The sequence below is a fragment of the Diuraphis noxia genome, unplaced genomic scaffold, assembly GCF_037042655.1.
Source record: "Diuraphis noxia isolate RWA-SAM2 unplaced genomic scaffold, SU_Dnox_SAM2 contig0005, whole genome shotgun sequence".
In the NCBI taxonomy this organism is placed as follows: Eukaryota; Metazoa; Arthropoda; class Insecta; order Hemiptera; family Aphididae; genus Diuraphis; species Diuraphis noxia.
The window spans coordinates 11,248,061-11,260,938 of record NW_028301715.1 but is presented as its reverse complement, the minus strand read 5'-3'; the positions used below and the strand labels follow the sequence as shown (position 1 = coordinate 11,260,938).

The 12,878-nt window shown below is 28.2% G+C and overlaps 1 long non-coding RNA gene across 2 annotated transcripts in view; it reads left to right on the top strand.

Annotated features, from left to right (window-relative positions):
• Positions 1–12,878, top strand: part of LOC149054897 (uncharacterized) — a 47,008-nt gene that overhangs the window by 32,980 nt on the left and 1,150 nt on the right. The window contains exon 2 of one of the 2 annotated variants that reach the window (XR_016191907.1): positions 5,369–5,583. The exons of the other annotated variant lie outside the window; for it this stretch is intronic. This is a non-coding gene — a long non-coding RNA (uncharacterized LOC149054897). Of the gene's footprint in view, positions 1–5,368; positions 5,584–12,878 lie in introns of those variants that run through there. 2 annotated transcript variants of the gene reach the window in all.

Below are 12,878 nucleotides of genomic sequence, written 5' to 3'. Positions count from 1 at the left end.
CTAGCGTTTACACTGTCCTTAAATATTAGGTTTAATTTTTGTTAAAATGTATAAAAACATCATAATTTTGTACAAAAAGTTATAGAATATTTTAACATAATATTATTTTCTATAAAAAATAGATTTAATCTCGGATTTAATGCATATTTTAAGCATATTATATACAAAAAATACTATTCAAAAAATTGAAAAATTGTCAATACCTACCTAAATATAAGTCTTAGACATTTTGTATGTATTACTTTCTTAAGTCCGTCGATGAGCCACATTTTATGATTTTATAAAAATATGAATTGTGTATTAGGTAATATATGTGAATAGTTGACAAAAAAATCTCCATACACTTTTAAAATTAGGAGAATAAAAAGTCACTTCTCTATCTGTGCACATAAGAATAAAATATTATGTTAACTATAAGTGTTCAGCTGAGTTAAGTTGACACACGAAATTCGTGACCAAAAACTAAACGATATTATTGAACCAACGACGTGTAAATGTAAGAATGATAATGTTGACACACAGGTTACCTTCTTTTTACATTTAACAAGTTTATATTTTACTTTATTTTTATCAATATATCAATATTCGTTAAGCCTGTTGTAATATTTTAATGCTTGTATAATTAGGAACGACTACGGCTTAAACATATTTTCAATAATACATTTTTGTCATTGGAATGGAATGTTTTTAACGACCTGATTAAAAATATATGTGATGACCTAATAACTATTAACTACTTACTAGGTATTATAAGTATTCGCTAAAATACAATAATTTTTTTACGTATATCTATGCACAAAATTCGATATTTTATTGCACTAATTTTGTTTTACTGTTTTAAATTTAATCAGGTGATTATATTATTTAATTTAAAGGAAACTAAACAAACATTTAGCTCAAATGAATTATATTAAACACCTAACCTGACCTGAGTTGGGCCAATACATTAAATTACTGCTAATAATTTGTAAATGTTAAAGTTAGTCTTAAACTTGGAAATTAATAATAATATATTAAATTAAACCATATCACCATTACCCCTCTTCAGTATTCGTTATTTGCTAAACATACAAAATTGTAATGACAATAAAAGAACCATTTCTATACATCTTTGAAAATGTATTTAAAAAATTGTAGTAAATACACTGACACAAAAATAATTACTGTCCGCGTCGTTTTATTTATTATAGTTGTATCTACTAGAAGATTACTTTATGTTTATGACGAGAGAACAAATGCAGGAACTTCAACATCGTAATTCATTATTTCATCATTTATTTTAACTATTTATTGTGATGTTAATTAAAATAAAAACTTTATATTTATATACTCATATTTATATTATATCAATATTATAATATATTTTTCATAATAAAACCATTATTAACTCGTACATTTCATTGATATTCTAACTAAAATAACCTAACCTGTACGACGATAGTTAGTTTCTCCAATGCGTCCTTACTTATAACGTTATAACCTGAACCAACGTACATTTTTGTCGGCATAGTGCAAACAATACACTTTTTACGTTACATTATAGTTATGTAATTGTTTTTCTCTTTTATTTATACACGTATATTAGGTGCATAGTTTTGATCTAAATTCCACACATACGCTGTAAATTGCACTATTGTTTTATGGATCTTGTCTCGGAATTTCGAAGTCTAAATGCGTTCAAATAACGTCACGAGATTGGTTCGTTTGGTATGGGATTTTTTTTTTTTCTCGTCCTTATTCTGTTTTTGTACTAGTGTCCTTACAAAAAGGTCAACTTAGGATTTATATGACGAAATGGGATATCCACGAAACCACCCCACACACCAAAACGGTATTTCCTTATTATTATTGTGTAGACGTTTATTGTAATTTAGAACGGTCGTACTGCAATGCTTCAAAAACCATTTGTCGAACAAACTACCATAATGTTAACAAAACTCCCAAAGAGGCTTTTGAATTAACAATTTAATGTGTGTGTATTTATAAGTTTGGTTAATCCTATATGAAACGTGTAAATATTATATTGCCACCATTACATGTAATGTAGTGGTGGTGGGGGATCCATATCTTAGTGTAGCTAATTTGTATGGACGTCGACTATATAATAAGCATTAAGAGCTCTGTGCTAGTGAGAGGAGTAAATAAGTTTGACGTGTTCCCCTCTCATATTGGAAAATACATAAGTAAACATTTTCCGCGTCAATCAAACTGCAAGTTGTTCCCGTTTGATTGCGAATTAAAAGTTTAAATTGTTTACGTAAAACCATCAGCCTTTTGTAGAGTAAAGATAACAAACATACCTTCCGATAAGCACTTAATGTTTAAAAACATTTCTTTTATTTATTATTCAAATCCCGATAATTCTATTGTAATTCAAAATGATGTGTGGCCATGTCCCAAATAATACCTATTCGAGTAGAAAATTTAGTTATACAAATGAAATATTTTATTTAGGTATATATGAAATTTTATATCACATTTTTAAAAACATATAGTTTTGTGCTTTTGATAACCACATAAGAAAAAATTCTATACATTTTTTGTGTTGGTTTATCAAACGAACGCATATTAAAAAAACTGAATTATAGCGTATGAACAAATTGTATGTAAGTCTTTGCACTCATCCTAGTTATACCATCATTAAATTATTAGTTTAGTGTATAGTAATAAGAAGTAAAATATATTTTTTTAAAGTTATTTATCTCACAAATATCATTGTATACAAATCATTATAAGGTCTCTAAAACTAATTATTTCATACTAAAGTATTAATCACAATATTGTAGTCTATTAACAAATTCAAATGTATAGATATTCTTAAATACTTTTTTTTTAATAAATTGATGGCTCGTAGCCTATCCCATTGTACAAAGCATAATAATAATATATTTCACCTTAAATTTGAAGTTAATGTTACTAAAAATTAAATTTATTAGAAGTTGAATTATTATTTATCAAGCAAAACAAATTGAAACATACCTAATTTAACAATTTAAATGAAATTTCTTATAACAAAATTATATTAAATATAAAATTTATTGACCCCATTAAAATACAATCGCTCATCTAAAGAAAGAAAAATTATCCTTTAGAGTTTAGAATAAAAACATTATGAAAAAAGTCGATAAACACTGGTATAATCTTTGAGTTTGTATTTTTCATATCAGTAGAAGAAATGTCTTTGTACAAATGTCAATCCTATGCTATAGTTTTAAAACTATTAGCAAGTGATTAAGTTATTTAGATAAGTTATAATAACAATTAGGTATTAAAATAAACCTTGTTTACTTGATCTTCTGTTATAAGCTACAATATGTAAAAATTTTTTATTATGAAAATTAAAAATTATGTATGTAGTATTTAGAACTGATTGATGTTTTCTAAAAAAAATGCTTATAAATTATATCATTATAAATGCACTTACTCTAAGTAAACTTAGAATTTAATAAAAACAATATAAATTTAAAAATGATTAAGTTTAATCCATAATTATTGTCTACAATTTATAAGTATTTTAGACGTATTTCAGTTTGAACTTAGTTATTCTTACCTTGTAGGAACTACTTATGTGTAAACTAGTGTTAATACTGATTGTTTTGGTCGTTAAACGTTAAGAATTTGATTATTGTTTCTTTGTAAACCAATTCAAAAAATATCAGTCAACTCTATAGTCTATCATTATTCAGGCATTTGTGACTAGTGCATATTACTTCAACCCCGCGGTTATATATACTATAGGTAGTAATGATAAAATACCCATGTAATATAAGTATTATACAACGTGTGATTCACCAAGCCTGCTCTCTCTTCTCCCCTTTATCCTTTAATTATAATTTCTAATTTTTCTAATTTATTATTTTCTTCCCTAATTAGATTTTTTATACTATTAAATTGAGAGTTCCGTGACTTACTTACATACTTTTCGCAGATGATCTAGTTGTAACATGTTGATGAACCCTAAATTTAAATTCTATATTTGATAGTTTCACATGCGTTATTAATAGCAAAAGTATGGGAATCGTGCTTGGTGGAATCACACTGTATGCGCTTAGTTATAACATTTTGGAACAAAACATTTTTTAAAATCAATTTTTAAGTACAAAAAATATACTGTCGGTTGCTATGGTTGACATTTTTTTTTCACCATTTGCTTTATCCAAAATGTTTTTACAATACGGTTGGGCTATTCAAAAATTCATACTGTGGTCGTGGGAACGTTTTACGCTTAATACTCTGTTTGTCCGTCATGTGTGTACACGGAGACAAAAGAAATAATAAATACGGTTTTTCTCATTTTTTCATGTTTTTATTTGTAATTTTACGGTCTGCGGGACACACTTACATTATGTTCATTTCATTAAAAGAGTTTATCGCCTTCCTTTGTTGTTCTACTGTGGTAAGAGCTAAAATATGTTGTTGTTTATGCTGACAAATCGTGATGAAAAAAAAATCATATTGCACACCAGATTTTGTTATTTTATCAATCTGCATAGTTTTCTAAGTCGTACTATAGAAGTGTATATAGACAATGAAATCTATTTTACTAGAGCCAATCTCAAAATTCTTTTTAAAATAGAATTAATGAACTGATGACCTTGACAGTTGACATACACTAATTATTAGTTGTAAAATGAAAAATGAAGATGTGTTTAAAGCTTCTTCATTCAAATTATTTAAATTAACTCATTTCGTAGGTGTATAACCAAGACACAGTTTATAACTTGAAAGTATTGATACTAAAAAAAATTATTTAAATTCCTATTCAGTATTCGTCACTACCGACACGCGACACCGCCTTTGTATCGAAAATCTATCGTTATTTTTTCTCTATAATCGTGTCCGATATATTATATATTTTTTGTTCGAGTAATGTAGGTAAATTTGTTTTATGTTAAAACTATAGAAAATGAACTGGGTAAAAAAAAACTGTGTTTGTTTTGCGGAATTTTGAACATTAAACACAGTTAAATCACAACAGTGGCCGGCGTGCCCGCACAACTTCGATTCGTGTGTGAATTAATTTGTTGAATTTCGAACATACGCGTATTTGTGCTGTGCACATGACGGCGCCCGCAGCTTATCAGACCCAATCTCATCGCAGTAAATGATATACCTTTGGTTTCCGTCTCTGTCACACACATTGCATTTGGTGTTTGTGTGTGGGATTTATCCGAAAGAGGATTGAGAGATGAATACATACGCACAAACATCACCTTTACCCTCTCGGGCCAAATTTATACGGGCAACAATAGCCACCAACCATTCCCTAAATAAGGATTGCCCTAATAAATACTCCCCTCATCAACTATACCCATGTGTTAATATATTATTGTGTTCGTTAAATGAATGTGTGTTTTATCTGTTACAGGTATGATTTGCTCGCATCACATATTCGTTTATTCAGCGTAGACTTGTTTAAACGGAAGTACCGATCGCCGTTATTCAGTGGGGTGCACTCGCGGCCACCACATTAACCGTAACGTTATGTTGTACCATAATAATATTATTATATCATATACGGTGACCATAATTATGTATGTGCATATAATTAAATTATTTTCTTACTTTTCTTACTTATTTTCTTATTTTTCATATATTAACACCAAGTTTATACATATGTGTATAAATATTGTAGTGGGGAACTACAACGACCTTTACCATTTATATTATATATGAAAATAATAATTGGTTATTTTAATTATGTTTGTTTAATTTAATCATATTTTATACATATAACTTTTTTTTGCCGATAAAGTACATCCATGTTTTGTAATAGTAATATATTATAGTTCGGATCCTTAGACATAAAAAAATAGTCACAGATCATTTAACGATAACTTACTGACGTTATCAACGTGTAATTGTTTTAATTGTCTCTGACGTGGGTTTTTCCGCATCCCATAAAACAATTTGTGGTGAAGATACCACCCAAAAATGGTTGAAATATTTTTATTAATATTAAAACGAACGTGTTGTAAATTTTCTGCTTTATAAATAGCTGCAAGTAATAAAATTAATGTATCTAATCTTAAAACCATTTATATTTAGTTTATAATAGTTAAGAATAATATGGTAGTGCGAAACTGTAAAATCTAAAATTATATAAGACATATTATATAGACAGGTATTTTGTTTTATTATTATTATCATTTATCACTATTTTAAAGCCTATAGATAGCAAAACCATCATCTTGCGCGTGCGGTTTATAATAAGTTTAAAAAAAAATCTTTAAAATTAAATAGTTATGAATCCAAATTTAAACTAATTTATACTGGATAATTTGATGAATTATATCACTAAATATTTTTGTCGGGACTAAGTGAGTCGTAACAATGTTTTTTTGTTTGTCATATTTTCGCCGAGCTTTTCTGTATAACTTTGGGTTAGGTGAATATATTATAATTAATAGATACAAATAATAATTTTATATTATTGCATAAATAAACGCTCTTGTTGTTCTTGATTTAACCACGGATAAGCGTTTTGAATTAAAATCTATTTTTGATTGAATTTAAGTTGAAAAAAATACAGTATAATAATTAAAAAATATTTATTTTTTTTAAATTTACATGATAGTTGATAAGGATAACGTATATATTTACATTTGATTTTTAAATGGATATAACATTTTTTAATACATCTACATTCTACATACAGCTTTTCCAGTTATTTTTGAGTACAAAGAAAAATAAAAACAGGCAAAAAAACTATTCAAACGTGTTTTTCCAGTCCTTAGTTATACATTATCTTGTGATTTCTTTTCGTGCTTTGAAGAAATCTGATTTTGTTCCTTTTATGCTCAACAAATTTACTAATGCGTATGTTAAAAGTAGTTTGCGTCATGACTATACATGGGTCCTTGTCTTGTTCATCGTAAGCATGTAGCTCATTTCACTTCGATAATATGCAAGTTTTTTTTGTACATAATTTATAATATTTGTTTAAAATGTTGAATTTCAATGAAATACAATACGAGTAGGTAATTTTAAAAATAAAATAAAACTAATAAATGGTTGAAGATATTTGCTTACAAATGGGACAAATGTGTAGATACTGAAATAATTATACAATCCTTCAGGCAGTGTCTAGGGATCAAAGAAACATAGGTTTTCTTCTTTTTTTGGGATGGTTAATTTCACGGGTGGTCAATTATTTCACTAAACTAAAAAAAAAAAAACGAAATACATACAGGAAAATTTATAAACCATACATGCACAAAATAAAAGGTTGGCGTAACCACCATCAATAATTATCCTGGGACCAAAGGCTTTGAAACTGTTATCAGAATTTATATTGGGTTATTTTACTCGATAGTTTTTTTATTTATGAAAATTACAATTTATTTAATTCGTAATAATTTTATTATCTTAAATTGCATTTCATATCATTTTCAATAGATATTTCATGTCATTGGAAACTACTATCATCGTTCTAATTAATAAAGATGATAATAATATTTTAACGCACACTTCTGACCTCAATTTTAATATTCGATTGTTCACATTATATTGCCTTATAGTCAGGCTTAGTGCAACAAGTACAACATATTATATAGATTTACCTGATTTTCTTACGTGTTTATTTTTTTGTATCGTCGAGAACCAAACATGTTATTAGTGGGTTACTGTTGCGAGGTCGTAAAATATATATTTAAGTCTGCTGAGTTTGCAAATTTGTTTACTTTGAATGTTTGGTGTGACGCTATAAGTTCCTCGTATATTATAATATCTGCGGCTGTCTATTGCGTCTGCATAGGATAATACACTAACGGCCCTTAGGCTGTGCGTAGGTAAACGGTCGTTTGTTTGCAAATGTCTACTAGCTGTATATACTATTAAAATGTAAATTAATATTAAAGCACTTACTAATATATTGGAATTGTGAGAAATATAATCGAGAAGAAATTAATCATTTCAATCTATCCAAGTATTCAAAATGCCTTCCTTCCTTTCTTGCGTATGTATGGTGGGCAACCGCTCTCGTACAACGTCTTATAATATGCGAGTAATCTGGGGGCATAATCCAGGCCATAAGATCCCCCCAGTTGGATTAGGTTAGGTTAGGTGAGACAGACAGGCTGAAACACATAAGTTTCGTATTTCAGTTCCCACGCCCACAGAGCCAATGTAAGTAGACACATTTCTTCGCCTACCAATTTATCTGTAGTAAATTACCTATACTTATTTTTTATATTACTGCTATGTCCACTGCCTGCGTTGCATAATATTCTTGTCAGCAATTAAATCCCGTTTATTGATTTATTTTCCTAATATTGGTAATTTGTGTATTTTTTTAGTTTCGAAACGACTAGGTAACGCAAAATGTAGTTTGAAGTGCATGTTTTCCCTTGATCTGTATATTATGCTAATGTGTTGTTTTAAATACTGTGATGGAAGTTAAATGGTAACACAAACTCAAATTTTCCTGTAAATACGGCGTGTCTTAATTTTTTCTGTATACCTGTAGTTCACACTTAATGTATATTTTACAAACACTGAGTTACTGCTGAACCTATATAATCGTGTTCTGTGCTGCGGGCCACACAGAATCAAATAGACGTATTAATTGTTCGAATATTTTAATGTTATGTTTATAGTGGCAATTGTGTAGTTATATTATATGATAAATGTATAGCCCAACCAAAGTACTATTGATTTAACTTTGTACAGTTTCAATAATATATAGAACATAGGTATTAGGTACTATATTTTCTTAAATTTATTTTGCATTTGTAAGTACCTTCTATCTAATATTTTCGAATTTCAATCAACATTGATTTTTCTATATTGTGTGGAAATCGCCTATTTCGTATGTATATTGTATATTATATTATAATATACACATGTGCATGTATGTTTGTGCGCATACAGGCGTAGTTAATATGTAGATAAATTTAATGTTTTGTTCAAATGATCCCACCTGCCTATATGTATTTGTGTATACGGCGATAGACTTAAATATGTGTTCAGTGATGTCATCCACATACTCTGTGTATACATTATGCTAATACTCGGCCAAATGGCATCACGGAGTCCATTGTACAGAGTACGGAGTTCGGAAATTCACCTGAACACGATTGCGACGTATATATATGTGTTATTCAATCAGTGTTTCTTTGCCCCGTTACAAATCAATAAATTTGTCATCGTTATTCCCAAAAATGTATTTTAACGTTATAACTGCGTCCGTGGCACATCATAATCACGATTCTTACTAATATCCTGAATTTTAACAAATCCGCTTTATCGAAAAAATAAAATAATAATACGAGTAATAAATAAATACTTAATAGAGTCCCAGAGAACACGTACCAATATTATTTTTGCGTGCAAGACATAGGGCAATATAGTGGTAAACATTTTAGTTGGTAGAAATATTTAACTAGTAGAATAATAATTATTTTTGTCGAATTTTACTGTCTTTCACATATAGATAGTGATACTATGTTAGTAACTGTGATATTTAAAGAGAAAATAGTAGGTTACCTAGTTTTCCGTATAGATAATTTAAAGTAATTTTACATAAATACCTAACCTAACCTAACCTAACTGTATATTACTTATTCCGTTTTCTACACTGTATATAACCACTTGACTAAACTATAATTAAGGTATTTTTAAGATACTATAAATACTCTAATAAATATTCTTATACACAATATGTACTCTCATTAGAATGTTTCAGAGTAGTTTAAACTTTTTTTTTAAATTCATTAATGGACGCAAAAACTTTCGAGTGCCGTAGTAAAGCTTTGTACTTTCAATATTTTAGTACTTAACCTCTCAGGATACTAGTATACTTATACAAAAACAATATACACAAACATGTACAAGAGTGTAACATACATTATCATCTTTATTTATATACATATAAACAATAAACATGTATACTAGCTGCTTTTCCGTGTAACCAGAATTATGTAGTATAATTTGTATCTTTATAAAATGCTATTATGATTATTTATTTCATAATGGTAGTTTTAAGCTCGGATTGCATATTCTTATAATTATGATATCAATCAAGAGTTATTAAATTAAAAAGTACTTCAAAATTGAATACTATTTTTATTTTTCAAATATACATAATTCGTTAATTATTATATTTTTTCTCTGAGATTTATTAATGCTACATTCTCAAGATTTTAAGAATGATGAATTTAAGTTTAAATTTAAAAATTAAAACAATTATAAGTTATTCATTATATACTTGATATTTACAAACCATTGAAAGATACGTCATGTTAACTTTGCTTATAAAGCATTATTAAATAGAATTCTTATCTGTATCAAAACAAATACTTTTTTTTTTAAATCATACATTTATACATACTAAAACCAGGTATGAAGTACATTTCGGTATTTTATTGCTCTGTTTAAATCTTTCTTATCCATATTAAACACAATGCCACAAATTGCTGGCAAAAGAAATTTATTCCCACTACACAAGGGAACTGCTTGTTTGCTAGTTTGTTGTTTTCAGAATACTTTTCGAAGTTAGTCATTCGCCATTGTATTTGTATAGGTATTGATATAATATAATATTTATCTAGGATCAAATATATTAATAATTTTTGAAGACATTATTTTTATTTTTTAACTTTTTCACGTTCAAATTCAAATGATTCTTATTTAATAACAATTTAAATTACTTGCTTAGGTAAACACTGTTATATCATTTAATCAATTATTATCATTAAAAAAAAAAAAAAAAACGAATTATTTTCTATTTTCAAACGTATTAGGTAAACGAAGTGAACTATTTTCAATTACACAATAATATAATACACATCAAACGGATCTTTATGAAACATAAATGTCTTTATTTCAGCATTAAAAAAATAACTACTGAATTGATTAAATATCTAAGTTTTAATTAAATTTAAACGAATGTTGTATAATTACATTCTGCTATAGCCTATAACATAGTTTATAGCCATATTATATATTGTATCTTTATATCGCATTGTGATTCTGTTTTTTACCTACATATTCCATTCTTTCAGGTATATAGTATTCGTGGTGAGTAAACTATCAAAATGTGATAGGTACATACACTGTACATAAGCCTATGTATTTCGTTGTTTCGTAGCTCGTCATAACTTGTAAGGGAACACTCGCGAATATAAATATTTGTTATTTAATATTGGATAATTGGATATTGTTATACAACGGTGTACGTGGGTTTGCGGGTGTTCAATTGGCCATCGTGAGCTTGACATGTCATTGAGAATGTACCTTGTGTACATATTCAAAGAAATTTGTACCTATACCTCCACAAGCAAATTATATATATATATATACATTGGTGAGTAAATGTATTACATGATGTATATACCTACCCATTACACCCACATAGTGTACGTGTATCATATTATATTTTCAGATAATATGTCATAAATTTGGTTGACGCTGAAAAAAAGAAAAAGAAGAGAAAAATCGCGTGACTTTAACTTGCTACGAACATATTGTAATAATTCACGGTAAATACTCCAGTAGAGGGAGGGGTACGTTACTCATTGTATGCATTATGAGCGTTTAGAACGAGTTAATTCAAATTTTTCGTTTGGAAAACAAAAACATTGTCGAGGACGACATGCGCGTGTATCATCGCTGTTGCGTTTGACACGCACATCATCAATCCGTCCTGGTTGAAATTGTTATCCGCGGATGACTGTTTGTGCTTTAAATATAAATCGAAATATTTCGCATATCATATTATTTCGTGTACAATTAAACCGCTCATTTATTATTACACTCGGCGCAAACATTCACTACATCGTCCATTCGACACGGCCTGATGTGATTTTTTTTTGTTCCGTCATAGATCGGCGGCCGTCGACTACTTTGGTATTATATTGTTACGCATTATATAGTAGGATAATAAAATAATATAATATTTATCATCGTACAGACGACATATACAAACGCATACCTAGTATAATATCATATAATATGTACAATACATGTTATTACATAAACTATATTGTATTCATGTATAGTGTATTTCTTCTTGGCGTCTCCCCTCGTACATATGCGAATAGTTACATATTATTATCATCATCATCGATCGCGGGTTTTATCTCAACATTTTGTTTACAGCGATTATCGAGGCCCGTCCGAGATTCGGTTCAATGCGCATCATTCGAGTGTCTGCAATTGCTTAGAATGTTTGGTATATTATTGTACATGTACCTACCGTGAAATCGTAATATATATTTTTTTTTATTATAATAACACCATGGTAGTATAACCTGTCTACTAATGAAAAAATACACGAATGCGCTTAAGCGGACAAACAATGGGTAGACTGGGTACTATAGGTATATGCCAATATTCTATACGGGCCGGAAACAAGGATGATCTCCAATATATATTTGTTTTCAGTATATACTTAGTTATTAATAATGGTATTTTATTTTTTTATTATTATTTTACTTATCACCGTTGCGTTAAGAGTAAAAAGACTTAAAGTAATAAGACCCTGTGTATAATTTACACCGTGAGTGCAATAAGGTCTTAAGGTCTTAACTTAAAAACGAAAATATTTTACTGTACCACGATTTTAAATTATATTAATTGTATAATAAACTGAAATAAAACGTATTATAATTAAACGTGCGTGTTTGAAGTTAGAACACGGCCTAAAAAATTCACAATAATAACACACGTAAACAATATTATATTTGATTGATTTGTCAATTTTATGCAAATGTTAAAAAACATTAAATTGTATAATGTAAACTATAATACTTAATTGAGTCATGGGTTCACAACCTAAATAATAATTAATAAGCTTAATATTCTTTATCATTTGGTATTTTGGTATTAATATCAAATAAATTGTATTGAATATTTTTTTACTCTCGGAGTTTAGTTTG